The following is a 22,628-nucleotide window of genomic DNA, read 5'->3' on the forward strand; positions in this document are numbered from 1 at the left end:
AGGGAAAAATAAAATAAAAAACGATTGCCTACACAGGACTCATTCTGCCAAACTCTTTGCAAAAACAAAGAGCAAACAAGAACTCTTGCTCTTCCCCACACAATAGCCACCCCAGGTCCACATACCCAGCTTCTTTCAGGATTAGAAGCTTTTCTTTGCTTCAGCCAAACAAATCCATCGTGCTGCACCTCTGTGATGTGAGAAAGGCTCAGAGAACAACATCCCAAAGAGCTTATTCACTTCCTGCATCTATGAACTCTACAACGTTCATGACTACAATGAATACTAAGTATTTCTCACAGCCTCCTAAATTGTCAGCTTTCAATGATTTTTACGGTTGTATCTTTAACTTTCCACACTGTCTTCACTACAGGATAGTACAAACCACAACATGTGCTGCTACTGAGCTTACTGCATTATTTAAATAACAACAGAGTTACATTTTCATTGATGTTAATTACAAGTTCATTCATTAGTATGTCAGTTACTGCGACAAAATTCAGTTACTGAAAAGAAAAAAAATCTACTGGCTGTTTCTGGCAAACTGGTATAATGCATCAGGGCTTATGGCTTAGGGCAACCCACGGGGCTGGGGACGTGCTCAGAGCGATTCATGCTTTCAGCTCTCCAGCACCAGCACTTGAAAAGGACAGCTTCTACAGAGGAGAAATGGGGAAAAGAGCAGGAGAGGGAGTTGCACTCTTCGAAATCAGCGTGAGGGAGAAAACTGGAATAGATGTAAATTTTTCAGAGCTGGTTTTTTCCCCTCCTAAGTTTTATATCAGTCTAATACCCGCTTTCAGATGAAGATGAAACAGAGTTCAGCTTTTCAGTAAGTAAAGTGAAAACACTGAGCTGTCTCATGCTTCCTATCCAAAAAACCCCAACTCAAACAAGGTGACTCGTGATTGTTTTGATCACCTCCGTACCCTGACTCAGTGAAGAAACAGTGGACATCATGCTGACCCTGGATCTGCACCACAAAAAAATCTTCCATTTGCACCACAAAAAAATCTTCCATCTGCACCACGCCTCTGCAAATAAGTAAGCAAAATGAAGACAGCAAAAATCAAAGTGCTAACAGTTAATGTCCAAATAAGTTCTTGCCTCAACATGTGCTACAAAAACCTTTGATGTTACAGAAAAAGGAGGAAGCTGGAAGAAAAAGTCAGGCTTTCCTTGAGAATGACAGCTCCTTCAGGCTCAGTTTCAACGTGGAACATGGAAATGTATCTCAAAAAGATGTTTGCTTCTAGAAGATACTCCATACCTGTTTTTAAAAGACTTGTGAGCATTCTTTACAACTTGGCTATGCTTCCCTGCATAACTAAGCCAAAATAAGGCTGCACTACTCTCAAAAGCAGCTCCACACCTACTCATTCACCCCTACCCTACCCTAAACTTTCCTCCAGAGCAAACTCATGTAACTACTAAACAGGAGACTGTGCCCAGGCTAAAACTCCAATTTAAAATATTTATAAGCAACTAGTACCTTCTCTTTTGTCTTTGCAGTCAAATACAGCACTCATTTTTAGCAGTTGAGATGAATGAGACTTTATAACTTCAGTTATTTATAAACCTGTTAGTGTCACATCATCCTGGCTATCATACAATGTGAATTGACTCTGTGATGTGCCAGAGCAATAATGTTGGTTTTGCATAGTACAGCACCATGTAGCAAAGGCTTTATCCTGAAGTCATAAAAAATACTTAAGCACAGATCAGAAACTGCGGAGCTCTGAGTAAAAAAATTAAATGTTTACTTTCTTCATTTACATGAACTCCCAAAACTTTTAAAGCAGGACTCAACTTGCAACACCAGCACGGCACATCGCTCAGTGACCCTCCTTTTGCTCAGAAAGGATTTGCAGCAGAGGCTTAAACACGAGCCTTTTCTGCAGCCATGGAGCAGTTTCAGGTGGTTGCCACCAAGCATTACAGCAGACTGGCTGAGTGTTCTGTAGCACCCACATTTTGTAAATACCCCCTGCACCAGGACAAGAGAAGCCAAGGGAAGACAGCACACACTCTGCCAGACCACGACTTTGCCAATCAATGCAATCTGACTCAGGAGCTACACAGCTGCTTTTAATAAATTCTGAAGTGCAAAACAGTAGCTTGAATCATACTTTTGAGCTTAATTGCAGTTTCAGCAATAATCAACTTCCTTAAGCACCAGTCCCAAATAATGTTCGGGAAGCCCTGAACTATTTCCCCCCCCCCTTTAAACTGCTCTCTGCAGCAATGCTTCCCACCCACCAGAGAGTGTGCTGAGCTACTTCTCAGTGCCACCAAGCAGCCGTCTCCACCCACCTAGCTCTATATATGCATATTACACGTTGTGGACTGAGGAGAACACCACTGCTGTTACAGATAGCTTTAAGAGATTGACATACCACAGTCTTCAAAATTAAAAAAAACAAACCAATCCACAACCAGCACAAGGCAAGTCAGTCTTGTTAAATATTGATATCTGACTAGCTCTACATATTTGATTCTTGTTCAGTCACGTATGCAAAATGTACCTGTTTTACTTAAAATATATTTAAGCTATTAGAAGGATAAAATTCCAAAATGCACTTTTACTCTTTAAATTCAAGAACTTCTAGAACTGAGAAACTGGAAGGAGGTTCCTTAAAGTTGGTTCTGATGAGAGAACTGTTATGCCCAGATTATGTGCAACAAGCACAGCCATGCAGAGGTTTGCATTTATCAGCTAAATTGTATCACTATGCAATTTAACTTCTGTATTAGGCACATTGTCTTTGAACATCTAAAAGCTAAAAAATAAAGAAAACTTCTATCATTCAGGAAAAGATCCACAGAAAATACAAGCATTCATACAGTGATAGAAAGGAATAAGTTTTACATAGATGATGGCTACCTCTTCTTCCCTGACAGCAGAACTGAGAAGCATTCAGAGAGGGCATGTCTATCAGCATTCACTAGCACTTGATTAGCTGCTCCCAACCAGTTTCCCATACAGCACACCAGAGGTCCTTATCTATGCTGGCATTTGAAGCACAGACAACTGCAACCAACATTCAGGCATGTTATATAAACTATCTTGACCAGAATAAATAATGTGGCTTGCATCTCATTATATGTATTCTTTCCATATTACAACCTGAGGAAGGAGTCACTCTAATCATGCCTTTGGGTGAACAGAAGATGTAGGTTTTCTCAGCTGAGCTACAGCAGCACCCTCCATGAGCATCCTCTATCAGCTAATGGAAGGCCAGGCATATGGTGCACCTCAGCATTTTAGTTTGCCAAGAAAGCCGACAGGCAGACTAACAGTTAATAAAATAAGCATCTATTATTGCACTAACACTGAACTTGTATACTTTAGAGAAGACTGAAGCTATTTTACTCCATAGCAGCTGTGTTTACACTATAGCACAGTCTGGTACCTCTGAAACTCAAGTGAACTTCTATCCAACAGTAACTATGCTGGTTCCAAGGGAAAAAAAAAAAGTAAAGAGGAGAAACATACTTCAGCTTCTTGTGTTAAATGAAAATCTTAATTTCAGCTGCTTCTAGAGGTACCACAACTTGATTTACCATGGATCAGGAACACAAGCTGAAAACAAAATATACTGAAAACAATTGTTTCATTCATATATTAGCACCATATGAACACACATCTATCTATGCTAACCAGATTCAACTTTTCCCACCTCCCCAACAAGGTACACAAATACATTTTAATCAATACAAGAGGCAGTTTATAGTTTAGACTCTGAGCTGCATCCATCAGTCACTGTCAGAAACAGAGCACCTGTTCTCTAAAATTTGCTTCAGATGAAAAAAAGTCCATTATCAAGATAATTCAGTGCTACTTTTTATTGGCTCAGTGGATTTCTTCCTTTCTTCTCTTAGCACTTGATGAAAAGAATGGGAAGCAACACTTTATCTAGAACTATCAAAACTTTGGACGTCTGTTCTGCATGATGCAGTCAGTTGGACCAGGTATGTTGAGCTGATTATTCAGAAAAGGAAAAAATCTACTTGCTGTACCCTGAAAGCTGTGGCATACATAATACTGAAGATACCAGATCCATCACGACAGAACCACCACAGCAGTAAGCCCTCAAGTGAGGAAGGCCATCGGCCTTTAAGCTTCATCTCTGTGTCTTCTGCTGCAGCTAAGCAGAAAAAACATTTGGCAAACCAGGGCACAGACAGAGACATAACAATCAGTGCTCTGAATTCATGCAGCCATGGGCAGGCTGCCTCCTGGCTCCTCGTATAAACAGCACCAGGTGTTCAACCTGAGAAAGTTGATAGTTCTTCAGCTTGGACATTTCACTCATTGCTCAGGACACAAGAAAAAAAGTTGTTTTGTGGGTTTTACTCAACATTTCTTCTTGGACAACTGCTCTTTTATTTTAATTGAGGCTTACTCCATTTGACTTCGGTTTACAGTGCTAAATCTGCTTTGGAACATGGCCCATTTCTCCTGGGCTTAGAGTAACACAGGTAGAACAAATCTGCAGAGCCGAATTCCACAGTTTCCTAATGCCCAGCAGATCAAGGCTGTTGCCTCTAGAGAGCAGCAAGACAAGGGCTGCCTGCTTGCTGCAGCCCAGCTTTAGAGACAGCAGTGCCACAGTCCATATCCCCTGCAGTCTGCTGCTTTCCTAGCACCATTCTCCTCGAAAAGAAAGGAAATGAAACCACACGGTGTATCAGCCAAATGCTGGACTTTAAGTTAAAATTCAGAGCTGCTCTTAAGTTGCCTGACCCCCCTGCTCCAAAGTCACACTTATTATTGTTGCCACAAACAAATAAAACTGAGCAAGCAGTGGCAATGTTCCACGCCTAACGTTATCGGCGCCTGAGCAATGATCCACAAGCCAGAGTATGATGAAAAGCAGTCAGGAGATTACATCCAGCACTGCCACAGAACTGATCAGCAGACATAAAATCTTGTTATTTTAATCCAAATAACTAGAAGTGTAATGAGTTCTGCTTTTAGTTGTCACTGAACACCAACAGCTTAGATTAGTTTAGCAAAACTGCACAATATCAGACATGTTGGTGATCTGGGCAAACCACACACCACTGACTGCCTCTGCCCTTAGTATGTTTTCTTATAATACAAAACCCCAAGCTAATTTTTTTCATAGCTGATGCATTTACAACCAGTTAGGACAGAGAGATCACATCATAAACATCTAGTACCAAGAATTCAAACCTACCCAGCAGGCACATAAATGACAGTTTCTTTTAAAAACATCTTATGGATCTTAAATAGATGCCTAAAAAAAAGAATAAAAAAATCTCCATTTCTGCTGTAGTGATTTTTAGTCATCACTATAGCACAGCCTGTAGTACTTGGATATAGATTGTGGGCAGAGGACATAAAATTAGTTTCCACAATTTAGAGCAGCACTGACATTAAAGATAATAAACGCAACAGGAATAAAGATATTACAAGTTAAGGTAAATGCCATGAGGGCTTATTAATTTATAATACAACTAAATTAATATACTATCAGTATCTAAAGAAAAAAACTGCTGAAATGAAATGTTCTTGGGGAGCTGTTAAGAGGAAATAAGAAATCTGGTTTTAGCAATATGGGATTCCAGGCTCCCACTCCAGATCTTCTGTTTTAAACAGCAAAGCTGAAAAAACCTCCTATTTTAACAGCATGTACTTTTCCCTCTCTGATGCACCAAGCTAAAGACTTAATATGGGAGTGTTGTCTACAGGCAGGAAAACAACATCTGGAAGCTTTCCGAGCATCCCATTTGAAGTGACTCTTTACACTGCATATTGGAAAACTGCAAAAGATGTCAAATCATCTGGTGGCAGAGGTGGATAATGCCCCAGGTACAATCAGACTCTTCACATCAAAATTCTACTTACTAGAGACTCAGACTACTATTGTAAATTGTATCAGATGTCCCAAGAGAGGACAGGTGCCTACTGCTGGTTGTATTTGACTTGTACTTTTCAACAGCCTTCTCCTTCTAATACAAACAGAAATCAGAGAATTCAGCTCAGGTGTGCAGGTTCTGTTGGACCGTAATAATACTTAAAGTGATGTTGTTGAACACTATTGTAATTCGCAATGCCAACTTGTATGAAATAAAAGGTATTCTTACAAAGACACAACAATAAGGGTAATTTTTTAAACAAGAAAGCTAAAAGATAATCAATTTATTTAAAAAGCATTTCCATCTACAGTGCAGACTCCCATGACCAAAGCTAACCTGTACAGGCTGCTTCTACCTCAGAGTGAAGGAGACCTTGCAATAGAAGCCCAGCAACATGACAACATGATGAGGTCATGGTACACAGGAACCCCAAATTTAATAAAAACTTGGAGGAATTGCAGATCTCAGATTGGCCAAAACAATCAGATTTCAGTCCAGCCTAAGGAATGCAGAACATGTCAGCACTTCTTCGAAAGCCCACTGCAGTAATTCATACCACACCTTCCTTATTCCAAATTTCTAGCAATTTTTTTCTATACGACCTCCAGGGAGCACTTACTCCAACAACAAGTTCTGACTGCCATCTAAGTTATTAAAATGTATTAAGTGATAAATCTTAAAATATTTATTAAATTATTAAAACTAGCTTTTCATTTTCTCATTGAAGTATCTTTCAGCTTTTTACGTACATACAACAACATCAGAGAAATAGATTATATAAATTCAGGAAGAGAATCAGAAACCACCAGAACAGGAATTCTCACGGTTAGGGAAAAACTATAATTAAATAAAGGAAAGAAAGAAATTTTTCACAGCATTTGCACACTAATAATCAGTCACAGTCAAGTAGCTGAAGAGGCTGCATGACATGTTTATGTTGAGAAAGCTGGATGGCTCAAGGGATTTGCAAGATATTAAAGCTCACCTAGAAACTGCTCCATATTTTGATCAGCAGAAGTATCTCGTGTGCATTTAATGCAGGTTAAGAATACCCCTGCTGCTGCAGCTGAACTGCACTGTAAGCAAGGGTAAGCAGAAATAAGGAGAGGAAACCTGTTACTAAACCAGTTTTGATACAGAGAGAAATCACCACATGTGAAGAAGCTCCAGGCTGCCAGTGTGACAGCAGCTCAAGCTGAAAGGCCAAAAGCCATTGATGTGATGTCTGTAAAATGGCCTAATAAGTAAGACAGATACTGTGAGGCCATAACAACAGCCCACAGGTGCTCTTTGCATTCCTCATGTTGGCCAGAAACCAGGCATAACTGGCATGAATAAAAATTAGATGTGCTCCCTTTCTGCTTTCACTACAGAGGCAAGTATGTTCACTGCAGTTACATACATCTAACAATGACTGAGAAGCTGCAACAGCCAAAACCAAAAATTTTTCTTTTTATTTTTTGTCCTCACAAGGAAGATGCTTATGGATGGTCTTCAAGCAACAAAGAGCTGGCAGGTAATGAAAGTGTATCATCAGATTTTGTGCATTATATGCACATTAAAACATTGCCACTCCATCCCAGGTCCTCCCACTGTGGCATACTGTTATTTCTGGAACACGAGCCTCCTCAACACAACCCTGACAAGCAGAGATACAGCCAGGGTCCTTCCATGTACTAGTCCCCCCTTTCTCTGATCAAGATCCAAGATCTTTCTTCCAACCACTGTATTCACTGTAACACTCTTCATCTGTTGCCCAAAAACATACTGATAGCATGAATGAGCACACATGAAGGCTCTAATTTTCCTCATGTCACTCTGAATAATTTTGAGCATTTCTTGTATTTCTGTAGATGCTATACTGTTTCTATCCAAATACTCCATTTCAGTTTCTAAAACCTGATAGGCAACCCACAAAAACCCAGAAGGCACGTTGCACCTCTTATCAGCTGCAACTCTGAACTAATGTTACTGCAAACATTGTGTTATCTTTGTGATAGGACAAATTATTTCAACCTTTTTTTATTTATATAAAATCTGAAAAAGGCTTTGTCATTTTGCAGGGGAGAGGGTGATAAGAGGATAAAGATTTAAAGCAGCAAAAGTTTGCCTTTCCAGTGTCAAGATCATAGCAGCTATGCTGATGGGAAAAGTTTTAGCCTAAGCTCACTGTGCTTTTTAAATAAAAGTTAACAAGTATATAATAGAAAATTATCAGAAAATGTTAGTTATATAGTCCTATAAAGGAATGTTAAAAGTATCTTTCAGGTTTAAAAAAAATTTTAAAAGTGGATTATTTTGATAAAATTTGGTTAAGGAACAGCTGCACACGAAGCCATACTGACTGATGTAAGGGTATAAAAATAAAGAGAAGTTTAAATAAAGTTGAAGTTAAAATAATCTTGATTGGTTACTAAAGGGAACAGGGTTACTAGTCATAAGGGTCAACTCTTTATTAGTGTATCTGCAGCAGAGATAAGGCAATGGCTTTTCAGTTTATAATTTTTAAATGAATCTTCCAAATCACAGGTCACCCTTCCTCAAGTTTGCATGTAGATGAACTAAAACTAGGCTTGCTTTCCATTAAGTAACTTCCACTTGCTTCTCTGAAGCATATTTTTACAACAGATAAAGAGAAATAGCATGCACATTTGGGGACCCAGTGATACTTCATATTAGTAGTGTGTGAAATAATTTAGCCTGTTGATACAGAAGATATTTTATGACCAAGTCAATTAATGAAGTAATCTCAAATGTCCATCTGCTGCCTGCAAACACAGAACCACATGCCTCATTACAGACCAACTATAATGATTATGAAAAGAAAACAAAACAACTGTTGAAATCAAGTGTTGGCAGAAGTATTTCCCCAGAATTGTAGTGGCAATGATAACCAGCCTTCAGACTTGACAACCCACTGTCAGGAGCAGGAAGATACACACATACACAAAAGGTAAGACAGATTGTTGGTGCCTTAAGTTTTTTTTATAAACATACCTCACTCTTATAAAGGTAGCAATGGTAAAACCAGCAAATTTCTGCTGTGGGGGAACTGAGACTCACCTGTGAGTATGTATAGCTGCCTTGAGTTTAATCTGTTCTGTAGGTCATTCTCTACATTTCTCTTCAGCACCTATATATAGCATGTAGAAACTGTTAAGTCCTGTAGCTTTTTCTATGTGGAAACACCAAAAACATCTAGAACACATTTGTACAGTAGGACAGTGCACTGTAGCAACATCCCAAGCTATTACAATGATCCACAAAGATTTTAAACATTCAGCATTACACATGGGACTCAGGAAAAACTCAGGGCAAGTTTGTTCTGTATTTGAATTTTTAGAAGTGTCTATTCCCTCTACCCCCAGCTCCATTCCCCAGCAACACCATCAAGATGCTAACAGCTAATTATTCAAACCATCCTAGATAAAGTTCCTCAAAAGACTACAGACTCACAAGTCATTTAAAAGCCACTGTGAAACTTTAAAAGTTTTAATTGCAAGACATATGTTTGGGAAATACCAGCTTCAAACTGAAGTCGGGGACTTCTCTGTCTGACACAAGCCACTAGGAAACATGTCCTCAGGGAAGGATCTGAGTCACATACAACTATTTCAATTAATGGAAAGTAATACTAACGAGGTTAGGTCATCCACCTGTATTCCCTACCAGATCAGGAAAAAATAAGCACATTCATCTCTTGCTGAACCAGGTTTTTCAATGGCTTTTTCTGAAAATATGGCGTTTTTTTAGATACTCAAAATGCAAATGCACTGGTTGCAACCTGATTGCAGGATCTTGCTCATCTGAAAAGTGATTAACACACTTGCTCTCTCCAGATGAAAAGCATAGCTGCTTTATTTTCCAATTGTGGTGGGTTTTTTTATTATTGGTTTTATCTTGGGAACTAAACTGACACCACCAGCCATTCTCAGCTACTCTTACAAGGGCAGACAAACAGGGAATCAGGTATACCAGGTAAAAGATTAAACATGGGAAGAATGTTCTTTGACTAATAAAACTCCTTACAAAACCTTTGTTACTTTTTTTTTTTTACTAAGTTCGCTCCATATAAGCAACAATTTTTCAATAAACTTACACAGAGTATTTGAACAGAGAATGAGATACACATATCAACCAGTACAAGAAATTGGCACTCTTTCTACACAGTAATAAAAAATATTTCCTTTACAGAGAATCTTTTTGCACAAAATAACTCACAGATTAATGGCACTAACATTTGATCAAGCTATTGGTCTTAAGTATTAAATAACATATGTAATTTGCAACACCTATATCCAAAGCACTGAGAAAGAGATGAGGTTTTGAATGGCATTAAGAGCATAAGAGCATTCAAAACACATTCTGAAACATCGTGACTGTTAAGTTCATGTTCAATCCTGATCTCTATACTCATCCTAATTTTTCTTTTGCCAGTTCCCTCCCATCTTTCCTTCCCCACATGTTCCTTCTCTCCCATCAATCAGACATCATCCATGCTTGTGAAATCCAAACATCTACAGTTCCTGAAGGAATAAGGTCCAAAAGAGGGACAGCCTGTCAACTTCAATTATTCCCCTATGCCTACACATACTCATTTCCAGCACAGAGCTACAGTGAGCAGGTCAGTGTGTGTACATACAACTTCATCCCACTAGATGGAATCAGAATATTCTTACCATAAAAGCCAGTCCTGATACAGAAACACTTCTAGCTCCAGCCACTGAATGCTACGCTACAGAGAAGATAGGTGCTCTAAACTCAACTCCTGCCATTAGTATAAGACTAAAGAGCCAATTCAACAGAGAACCAGTGATGCAGATCAGATGTGTATTTACTACAACACAGTACTATAATTTTCAAGTTCCCAGACTAATGCGGACCTCAGCTCAACTGGCAGGTTACAAAGGTTTTTAGGTACCAACACTGATTGCTTCAATGGGATGCAGACTGCAAACACTTTGAGAATCAGGGTCCGAACTACTTACCTCTGAGAAGTCACTGCTGGTGTAGATGAAACAGGAGAGACCAAGCTGTCTCTGTGCTGCTTTTGGCTTCTCCTGCTGTCTGATGCACTCCTTCTCTGCCTAGTAGGACAACTGCTATTAGCGTGAGAGAAAAGCAGAAGCAGCACTTCGTTTTCTGCCTTTTTTTTTTTTTTTAGAAGATTAGCAGGCTGTAAAGAAAACTCTCCACTCAGCTGCCCATAAGTACAACGCCTGTGTGAAATTACGCCGCCAGTTACACCAACAAACGTCGTCCTTTTTTCATCCTCTCAAAAAATGCTTCCCCTACAAAATTAAACCAATAATCTTAAGCAATAGCAACTGCACACACAAAGCAGACTGCTTTAAGTATAACATGAAAAAGCACTGTTCATGTTGGGTTTAGGATTATGTGTTTTAATTACAGCCCTTCACCCTCCTTCTTGCTTTGTAATTGAATTTCCTTTTATCTTCAGAAGGCTAACTTTATTCATAAGAGCCTGTGGATGGCAGAGTTCAATCCTTTCACTGCAGAGTCTTGAGATGTCCCACTGTTTTCCAAGATTTCATTAATGTTTTGTTTTAAAAGGGTTCCAGTTCAGATTAGCAAATAGATTTCTAATGGAAATAAATGCATATGTGAAGGAGGGACACTATAACGATAACTAAAAAAAATCCCCTCTGTATCTGGAGGGATCCCAGAAATACCAATCTTCCAAGCTTCATCACAACAAGGCTCAGAATTCTATTAAACCAGTAGATATTTACAGGACACACCTATTTGCACACTATCTGAAACTGCAGATTTGGGTACTATAACAGGTTCTTTGTTCTACTTGTAACATTCTAAAAAGCTCAAAAAGATCAGCTGGCTTCAATACACTGGCACTGTATCACTTTCTCTCCCGACTGATGACCTGACACTTAACTTTTCACATGTGAGAAGAAAATCCCTTTCCTGCTATCCTTACTTGCTGTGCAGAACTTGGCCACTGTATCAGTTCCACTGCCAGCACATCTCCTAACATCACGTCCAAGGAGCAGTAATAAAGATGCTAAAATCACCAAAATACAGTTACTTCACACCTTACTGGATTACTTAATACACTTGGGCTGTTAAAGCAACACCCAAGCCTTTTCTTTAAAGTGCACACACTAAATTTTTTAACAGGCTGAAAAACATTTCAGAACGATAAGGCTTTACATGTGGCATTTTAAGTCTAGAAAACTGAGAAAAACACACACACTGACCTGGCTAGGAAGCAAGCCAGTATAGGTCTTAGTGGATTGATTAATTCTGAGAGACTTCAGGTGTCAACACAGATAATCCTCAAAAGCCTCCCCATTTGATCTTGGAACATCTTCAACCAACCATGATCTTCAGACCTTCTGGCAGGAAGCCACATGGCCACCTATTTTCACTCTAGCTCATGAACAGTTTCTGCGTCATTCAGTGAAATGCTGGTTTAAGTTGCTAAAGCTCCATTTGAATCACTACTAAGACTGTCACTCTTTGCACATAGGAACTATGCTAGCAAAACATGGCTTTCCTCTGTATCTTTTCCTCCTAAATGGAACTACAGTATTACAAGTTGTTTTAAATCATGGAATTCTCTCTCTTCAGGCAACACCACAAAAATATGGCCTTGATTTTTGTTATTGCTCATTAACTGATACGCTGCCTTCCCACTCCTCCCTTTAAAAAGTATGAAAAGTTTTTTTAAAAAACAGCTTTCAATGATACAAATTTCAAATCAGAAGAACATTAACAGGCCTAAAGGCCTAAGAATAATGACAGCACAGGGTTTTAGTGAAGAATTCACAGTAAGTGGTGATGTTCTTATTGCCCCAGCATCTGGAGTGGTAAAATGACAAGAAAATCTGTTCTCATTTTCAGATTTTTTTTGCACTTCTGTTCATACAGAGAGAAAACCAAGACTTGAGCCCTAGGGCTCAAAGAAAAGATTCCTGTATTTTTAGGAGTACAATTTCAAAGCTTGATCCTGACAACACTGGCATATTTACACTGTTGTAAAAGTACTTTCAAATTCATATTTTTTTCACTGAATTATTTTTGCAGTGCCATCCCTGCAAAGTTCAGTGGTTATTTTTTCAGGCATTACTGTGCTGGCACATGCAATCTTACTGCTGTTGTTGAAACATACATACAAAAGAGAGATAATACTCTTCTATTCAACTTCCATTTCAACTTTTGAATCAATAGTTGTGATAATTAAAACAGAACTTTAATTTTACAGCAGGATGTAATAAAATTGCCTCAGAAAAATCAAAGGAAGCCCTTGTCCTGAAACACTACCCTATGAAGTCTCCTATATAGACCTTCTTCCCATGTGTCAATACTATGCATTTAATGGTTGGCCCATGGAAGTTCTTAAGAGCTGAAACCACCAGAAATACCTGTATGTATTAGCATCATGTGGTTCCACTGTGAGATTCAATTTTAAATGTACTCTTGATTAAATGGAAAAGAAAACCATTTGCCTAGTTGTGTTTAAGAAACATCTCTGCTGACAGCCTAAGTCTGTTTTGATTTGCTCTGTACAGATATGAGTTGCTAACAAAACATTAAGCGGAAAGTGCAGCACTGGATATAAATTATACCATCTCACACTTAAGTGCTGTCCTCAGCTGCAACCAGAAATTGCACAGACAAGCACTGCCATTATCACTTCTAGAAGTAACAAGAATGTAAAAAAATGAATTATCAGATGTCTATGCAAAGCAAGTATATAAATTGAGTGAAGAACTGGCCTAGATAAAAATATTCCCTAAAAGCTTTCCAAAGCAGAGGTCAACACCTCTGCAGTATCTAAACTTAATTCTTGTAAGGTACTTTGTTAGCCCTCACAGTTACAGAAAGAGTCTTCTAAACACACAAGATTAAAAGCTTGTTCTTCTATGCCAGGGCTGGGCATACCCAGACATGAGTGGCCACAAAATGCACAGAAAACTGCTGAGGTACAGAGAAATAATGAATGGGTTTTTCAAAAAGCAAACAGAAAAACACTGATTAGCAGCAAAATGAAATCACTTTTCTGCCACTTCAATTTAAAAATTCCCAACATACCTAGAACCTCATACAGAAATAATTCATGGGGAAGATAAATCTTTGGATTGTGGTATATAACCATATAATATTAACTAAATGCAAAAAACCTGTCTTCTACTGTACACAGCACACAGGTGTCAGACACAGGGAACTCCTCAAGGCACCATACAAGGAGAATGATCCCATCCCTCACATCTAGACTAGGGATGGGGTTTTTTGCCACTTTCCAAAGTGAAGTAACCAGTGATCTATTTACACCCCAGCATGCAGGCATGGTGGTGGTGCAGAAGCCTGGAATACATACCGGAATTAACCGCATTTTATAAACTTCCCAACCCGGGAAGTTCAAAGTAAGATCTTCTGAAATGTTGAAAATACCTGTATTAAATTCCATAACCTCATGCACAGCAGATCCAGTGAAAGATTACTTCATTTAATTAAGTTTCAAAATTTAATGAAGTTAATTCATCAAATAACTTATCAAGAAGTAAGAGTTTTACTAAGGTTATGATACAACCTGGGTATTTAGGCCAAAAACAAGTTTAATGGTCAATTCAGGTGAGAGAGTGGTAAAAAAATACTATTGTCCTCAGAGACATGAATAATTTTGGAGCATTTTCTGGAAGATAATCTCATACTTAAAAAAGCTGATTATAAGACAGGAAGTAATGGTAGAAATAAAAAGTAATTTTTAACAATACAAGCAGGACTGTACCAAGTCTTGCTTTTCAGAAGAAGCACACAAACATGAAATAAGTGCAATTTTAAGACAATACAGAACTATTTGAGAGATGAAAAATAAACGTTGTTTGCTAAGAACTGCAGAAGGATAATAGAAGATGAAATTAAGGCAGAATAATAAAACAAAGAGAAATCAAAATTAGCTACTGCAACTCAGGATTTTCAAATCATTATGACTAATTCTCTTGGTGCATCAATTCCATACTCATTAAGAGCCCTAAGGAATAGGGAACAAAACAGAAAACACTGCTATAATTTTAGAAAACTGGAGCACCTTGAGAGAGCATGTAGTGCTGGTGTCAAACAGTCATGGTGAGACTAGAAGATGCATAAAAAGGTATCAAAGAAGATTAGAGACTTGAAGTACTTCCATACTGAGCTGGATGCATAATTCAGTTTGACAGCAAAGTTAAGAAATACCCACAGCCAGAAACAGCAGTCCTGCCCAGTCCAGCACTGCACACTGCTGTGGACAGGCTTCTGTGTCTCCGGGACGATAAAACCAGTTCCTTCTTGGAGCTGAAAGGTACAACTATGGAAGAGTAAAACGGAGATGTGTGAAATCAAAACTAGCATGAAAAAAAAGAATAAGCAGAGGTTATTCATTATTTCTTCTACCACAAGAACCAGAAAACACAAACTGAAGCACCTTTTTCACATTGCACATAATTAAAGTGCAGTCTCCTAACCACAGGAAGTTGTGGATTCATAAAGGATTAGACAGGCCAATAGACAACAGGTCAAGTCACGGGTTTCTACACAGCTGCACCACCAACTGCCAGAAGGATCATGCTCTACTTCACCATTCCTTTCCCTCATTTCAGAAGATTTCTGAGGTGAGACATGGTACTAGGTGTCTTGGTCTGACACATTATGAAAATGTTTATGCTCAACCTAAGGTAGACTTGAAGCTGCTCTTCCTCAAGAAACATAGGGAAACTTCTCAGCCACCTCCAACAGCTGTCACACTGGCACTCTTCTTTCAAATCCCACTATGCAGGTAAGAACTCAGAAGGGTTAATTTCTTATGTTAAAGTGGATTTTGCCATGCCATTTGTCAGAAGTCAAGTTTTTGCACTGCAGCAAGACAGATTCCTCCTTTTTGAGCAGATAATAAAGAATTCATACACAAAGTCTTTGAAATCCAAAATATGCTGCTTGTCTCAAAGACTCTCCCTGCCTGACCACAGTAACCACCATAACCTAGCTTTCTGAAAAGATACCTACGTAGAAACATCAATGCTGCTATTTTTCTATACAGGTGCCTCTGCTAGCTGGTAGGCAGTCGTTATATGATATTGTTATATTATCCATCACTCACATTTGCATGTAAGAATGATAAAGACTGACAAAGCGTATTTTGATGTCACTATCTATGTAACAGAACAAAAGAAGAGAATTTATATAAATTGCTTTAAATAAATGCATATTAAACTATGTAAAACTGCACTTCTGCAATAACCTAAAAATAGTTTCCAGTAAGAGCCAACCACTGTTTGGAAACAAAGTATAAATGCAAAAGATTAAACCTGAATATTTAAATAAAACCCATAGCTTTATTATAAAAGGATAATTTCTGTATTTCTTACTGGATAATCATAAGGATTGTAATTTATGTCAGGCTGCTTTTAGATGGAAACTGGACTCCAATTAGAAATATAACCCATATTTTAATTTTACTTAGCTAAGTAATATTCTTACCATAAAAGGATATACTGAGAAAGCAGATACAAAGAAAACAGTAGTTCAGTTTTCAATTTAATTACCTGCAATTAAGAAAGCTGATTTTTTTTCTTGTCACCTTGTCCTTTCAGCTATTACACTCCTGTCTTATTTTTATACCCTGACTGGAAGATGAAGAGGCAATCTCCTCTGATTTCTCAGTTTGCAGTTATCATCATTTACTTACATAAGGTGAACTGGTCGAAAAAACAAAAGCAAATGAACCAACTGTTTGACATGCTCCCTGTACACTTGCAGCTAGGCTAGAATTATCTAGGACTGGTTTATTATCACAAACTCTGGATTCAAGTACTTAGCCAAGCCACTTCCCTAAATACACTGACTCCATTAAGAGGAGTGCCAAAATGCATGCTTAAGTTTGCTAGAGAGTAAAGTAAGACTCAGTCACAACACCAATGGGAATTCAGAATTCACTTCCTCCACCTTTGCCCCCTCACCAATTTAAGAAGCTTAACAAATAGCTTAAGACGTAACATAATCACCTTAAAAAGCAGACTTTTGCTCTTGGCTGCTTGACTAAAAAAAGCCTCGCTGATAACTTGATTAAGTCTTATTTTGCAAATAAAGGAGAAAAAAACCTCCCTGAAAGAGGGGAAGATTTTCATATGCCTGTGCCCATGGTCACACTCTTTTAAAAGGAGTTGATTAGTTTGGTTCAATTGGCCAATTAGCGCTATATATGTAACACTTCTGACTGATCCTGCACTTTCGTTATTTCTTAGGGCCATTAGTTTAACCCTCATGGTAACACTTTAAAGAGCAATGAGCAGAGTTAATCCTGCAAGGAACCACAGCCTTCCTCAGTAATGTCTCTGTTAGGATACACATAATGTGAGTTCTGCTGGCCCAACTGCAAGAAAGCATCCTGGGTTTTCACCCTGCTTGTCTGCCATGCATTTCCTATCCGGACATTTCTTTAATAATTTAGTTGTACAGATCTTGTCATTTGTATTAAAACACCACTCGAGCGGTTTAGTGCTTATACATGAATGGGGGCATATTGGAACCTGACATTAGGAAAAAATAAATACTAAAATATATGGAAGTCTGAAGCCTGTGTATGTACATACATCTGTTAGGCTTCAATAGCATTTCTCTGTGCTGCTTAGAAACACCACAGCTTTTTCAGCACCATGTTCTCATTCTCAGAGTAAAGTTAATGGGTACTGGGGCCAACAGTGGCCTCCTTTCAAGACAAAATACTTTGACAAGAGAGAAAGAAACAAACCCCACTCTAGTTTCAGACAAGGCTTTAAAATGTGATGGAGTTTCACAGTTCTTAGATCTAAAATATTTGTTATGTTTTTTTTATTTCAAGACAAGTAACTATTTTTTCAAAGCAGAGGCCATGGCCCCCCATGCACAGAGCAAAGAGCACACTTGAGCAGCAAGTGTGCACATTACTGCAGCTCCTGAGAAACTAGATACTCCTAAACATAGTTACTCTGGTCAAGTTAAGAAAAGGAAAAAATATTCCAAATGAAAAGGAAAATATTACATTTATACGTGTTTTCACAGGTCAAGAGACCAAAAAAAGAGAAATATGAGGACAACACTTATTCCAGTATGGAGAGGCAAGACATCCACACACAGAACCATGTGTAATAAACGTGCACCCAGCATCAGAGGGGAAGTGCCTTCACGTCCTGCCTGGATCAGTTTCTTCTGGAAACAATGACAAATCTGAAGGTGCTATTTATGGCTTTCTCTTACCCATCCCCAGAAGAAATAGACACCACAGCCTCTAAATACATCAAGACAGAATTAATCTTCTCCAATCCACTTGATATCTACTTCAATATCACTGCTCCAGTCCCTTAGATCCTTGAAAAAGATTAAGTGACAACAGCAAAAACTTGCGGCGCTCCCACCACGACCATTACTTTCAACCAGTGACCCAGTTCTGCAAGACACAGCATCTCTTGAGATATGCTGAGCACCCTCCACTCCAAACAGCCAAAATTGGAGAGAAGGTCGCAGAGTCCTGCATAGTTTACTCTTAATAAAAACCACAACAACCCAAGATGCATCTCTTCTCTCTCTCATTCATGGCTCTCAGAGAATCTCAAAGCTGGTTTAATATCTTCATCATTTTCAGATAACATCGAATTCCACTAGTCTCCCTCTCAAGTCATCTGTTCAAAGAGAGAGACTGTTTCTGTAGTGAGCAAGAGTGTCCTCAAGTGTAACAGCAAATAAACCAGAGTAGATGAAGTGCCACAGCAATATAAACAATGACCTTGAAAACCAGCAAGCTGCGGCTCAGGGTGTATCTAGGAACAAGAATCACATTTTAAATATCCACATAATCTGAAAAAATTGTTATTACCTCTGTAACTAGCAACTCACCTGAATTGTAGGTAAGCATTTGGAATGACCTGCCAAATCTGAGTGGGTGAAAAAAGCCAAAACAAAACACTCCAGGCACTCATTGACTTTAAGTGAAGGCAAAATTCCTATTAGAGCACTGTTTACAAGAAGCAATCTGCACAGCAAATAGGTAGTGTCATTTAAGACCGCTCTGTCTTTTTTTAGTAAGACAGCTTGAAAGAGCAGAAATCTTAGTATTAGGGTCATGCACCTACAGAAGAGATGGCTATTCTACTATAAACCTTGATGAAGTCCTCTTAGTTCAGCTTTTAACATTATTGCTTACCTGGTTTTCCTGGGAAACAAGGCTTATTTGATTAATTTGAAATGTGCATGTGCACAGTTTTCTGCCTATCCCCTCATGACTTTTCATCAAACCCAAGTCAACAAAACATGGCAGAGGGGCACGGGTCTTAATGATATTAAGATCCTACAAGTGGTGTATGAGGATGCTTATTTTCACAAGGAAAAATCTAAACATCACTGTCTCCATTGAAAGAAGACTTATGCAGACATTGCAGAGAATCCAGAAAAAGTAAGAAAGGAAAAAGAGGATGGGGGTGACAGAGGAAGAAAGAGACTTTGGGACCAAAGTTTCCTTTGCACAGTTCTGAGCAAAAGGTTCCTCAGTTGTGTCTGTGGATGATAATCCAGTATTACTAAAACAAAGCAGAAAGCTACTCCTAAGACTTACTCTTTCCATCTTCAATGTGTTTTTGAAGCATTCATCTAGGACTCTGTAACTACTATGAAGCCTTGCATTAGTTAAAATACATTACTTCCCAGAGACATGGTGTTACCTGGAGAGTCACAACTAATGTGCAGAATACCATGATCCAGCCTAAACATCACTCTCCTTTACCATAGGGGAGCATTTAAAATATTCAAACAAGTGATTCCCCAAAGAGATGCCCTATTAAGAAAGCAAAGGAGAATTAATTTTGTATTACTTCAACTCTACAAAGTATCCTTCACTATATACACTTAAAAAACACAATCTCACCCATAAGGTAGAAGCATAATAACAACAACAACAATAGCAGCAAATATACCAATCCACAAAGATTGTCAGCAAAGCCTAGGGAATGGCAGGAAAAATCAACATGGATACAGCGTGAACAAAAAATTGATGTGTATATGCCTTACATGCACCAAGTCTTACTTTAAAAAATAAATATCTATATATCCTGTGCCCTGAATGAAAAGTATTTTCAAATGAAATGAGCAATAAGTGACATCTAGATGTTTCTTTCATAGGCTTTATCAATATAAAATCAAGCAGTGAAAAGAATTACAGATTAAAGTTAGTAAAAAAAAAAAAATAACTACATTAAAAATACCATTACACTGATTAAATAGCTTTTAAATTAATAGCATATTAATATATAACTAACACGAACATTTACTTTCATTTTCAACTTTCACAAAACTTGGAGGTGAGCTGCTAAATCTCCCTTTCAGGATCTTGCATATTAAACAGCATTTGCCTTCAGGACAATTTCAGCAATCATTTGAAGCAAAACAAAAGAAACCAAATCAACTCCCACCTCCTTACTTTATCCCGATTATTCAAGTAATAAAGTTATCTTGGGAGGAGAAAAAAAAATCACAACAAACCAAAACAGCAACACAAAAGCTTTATAAATAAACAACACACACCTCAGCTTTAAATCTAGGACCCAAAACTGACAGTCACTGCCCAAAAGCAGAAGGAAATGGGCACGAAGTCAAGTCCATTACCAGCAGGCAATACTGATGCCCAAGGTGAAGACAACAGACAAAATCTGCGAATCAAGCCAGATGAGTCAGATGGACAGCACAAAAGAAAGGCTTTATCCTTCCAGAAAACATCTGTAACTTACACAGGCTACACAGTTTTAACTCAATGATCAATGTACAAGATAAGAAATGCTCACTTAAAAGGTCAAGAAACCAAATCCGAAGACTATTCTGTAACGCTAAGGCAGCAACAATGGATGTAATGCAAGCCCTGTGTTTTTAGCCATGGAAAGCTCTCTTCCCAAAACGCCCCTTCCTAAACACCTCCCAGGTTCCAATTTCTCCCGCACTTAAAGGACACTTGAGCGAATTTAGCGACAAGTCATTTCACTGTCAAAGTACCAGTGTAATTAAGTTGCCATGTGCCTAAAGTGCATCACTTGTAGGAAAGTTACTTAAGTCAAGCCAGCACAAAGTGGCTGTATCGATGTCTGCACCACTGCATGATGATCCTGCCATGGCCAAACTTCACTAGTGGGAGCACAGTAATGACATTAAAGTAATTTCCAACAATAAACAGAGTGGATTCAAAAACTAAGCATGACAGAAAGGCTAAGGTTTAGAGCTGTCATTGATGTGCCATGAAATGACAGCAAAAAAATGCTATAACCTGTTACCAAAACATAGCATGATAAACCTGTTTTTGCAGTACTCTTTAACATCTTCCCCACAAGACAGTGAAATGGTTCTCAGAATATAAAGATTACACCAGGCATACTACATCAGTCATTAACATGACATCTTACACTTAAACCACCTTTCTTTTCCACACAGCAATCGCTTAGGGGATTCTCCATGTTTAAGAGTCAGATAAGATAATTCAATACCAGCAAATTAATAGTGGAGGGGAAAAAAACTGCAAAGCAAAAACACACAGATCAATAATCGTGAAGATCTGCCCCTGTTTCTCAGCTATCTATCTTGCACTGCTGTCTCCTGTGGAGAACATGCCTGTTAGCCTTAACATAACAGGATACTTCAGTCTTGCAACGTAACTGCCCAGCAGAGACACACACCAAACATGAACAAAGCTGTTCTTCCAGCACATCCATGCTAAGTCTTAAGTATGAGCCATAAACAAAGGCAGGGTGAGATCTGTCAGTTTTATTTTGTTGTCTGTCTTGTCCAAAAGCACCTTCCTGTTTTTCTACTAACCCAGGTTCTAAGAAGAGAAAGATTTCATTCTCAATCTTCAATCACAGCAACAATTCACAAACCAAAAGTAAAAGAGGAAATGGCTGAACTGAAGGCAGGAAGCCCACTAAGTCTTCTTCCTATAGATGATCTTTTAGATAGATAGATGCTTTTAAACTCTTTTTAAATTGTAAAATCCACATTAGTAGTACCTGCTGCACAGGAGACCTATGTTTAATCGATATGTTTATATCTTCACATTCATGTACGTTGCCCCAAAAGCTGGCTATTTTGAAACAGCAAAAACAGACCTCAGCCAGATCAGGATTCCATGCTGCCAAGTATTGTAGATGCTACAGGTTACAGCCCCTGCTTCAGCAAAAACACAACTATATCCCATTAACAACTTTTCCTCTTACAAAGCAGATGCTTCTGACCAATTCACACCCATCATAAACCTTAAATAAGCTGCAAAACCGTGATATTTCTGAAGTCACAAGAAGGGTTATCATTTTCTCCCCCACGACTTTTGCACCATAAGCCTTCTAAGAAACGTTCACTATGGTAACCTCCTGGGCTACTGACAGCAGCCAGCTCCCTCGACGGAAGGAACAGCAAAGGTAGGCCTTTTCTTTTGCTGTAAAACCTCTCCCACCAGAATTCTGCTGTCAGAGCAGGTACAGCTGTCAGACGCAAAGGTTACCATGTAAAACCATTTTATCATGGCAACAAGTTTCTCCAAAGTAGATAGAATTGTTCCGCTGAAGCACATGTGACGTGGAACGGGCAGCATCAGCCTCTTCTGAATAAATAAGGGCCTTGTGGAACCGCGATAGCAAACGTAGTTAAAAATTCACAATTAACTGCCCGCGTTGTTTTTCTTCTCCTTTCATTATTTCCACTGGAGGAAGGACGGGGGG

Source organism: Chaetura pelagica, unplaced genomic scaffold (genome assembly GCF_000747805.2).
Source record: "Chaetura pelagica isolate M959 unplaced genomic scaffold, ChaPel_1.0 scaffold652, whole genome shotgun sequence".
In the NCBI taxonomy this organism is placed as follows: domain Eukaryota; kingdom Metazoa; phylum Chordata; class Aves; order Apodiformes; family Apodidae; genus Chaetura; species Chaetura pelagica.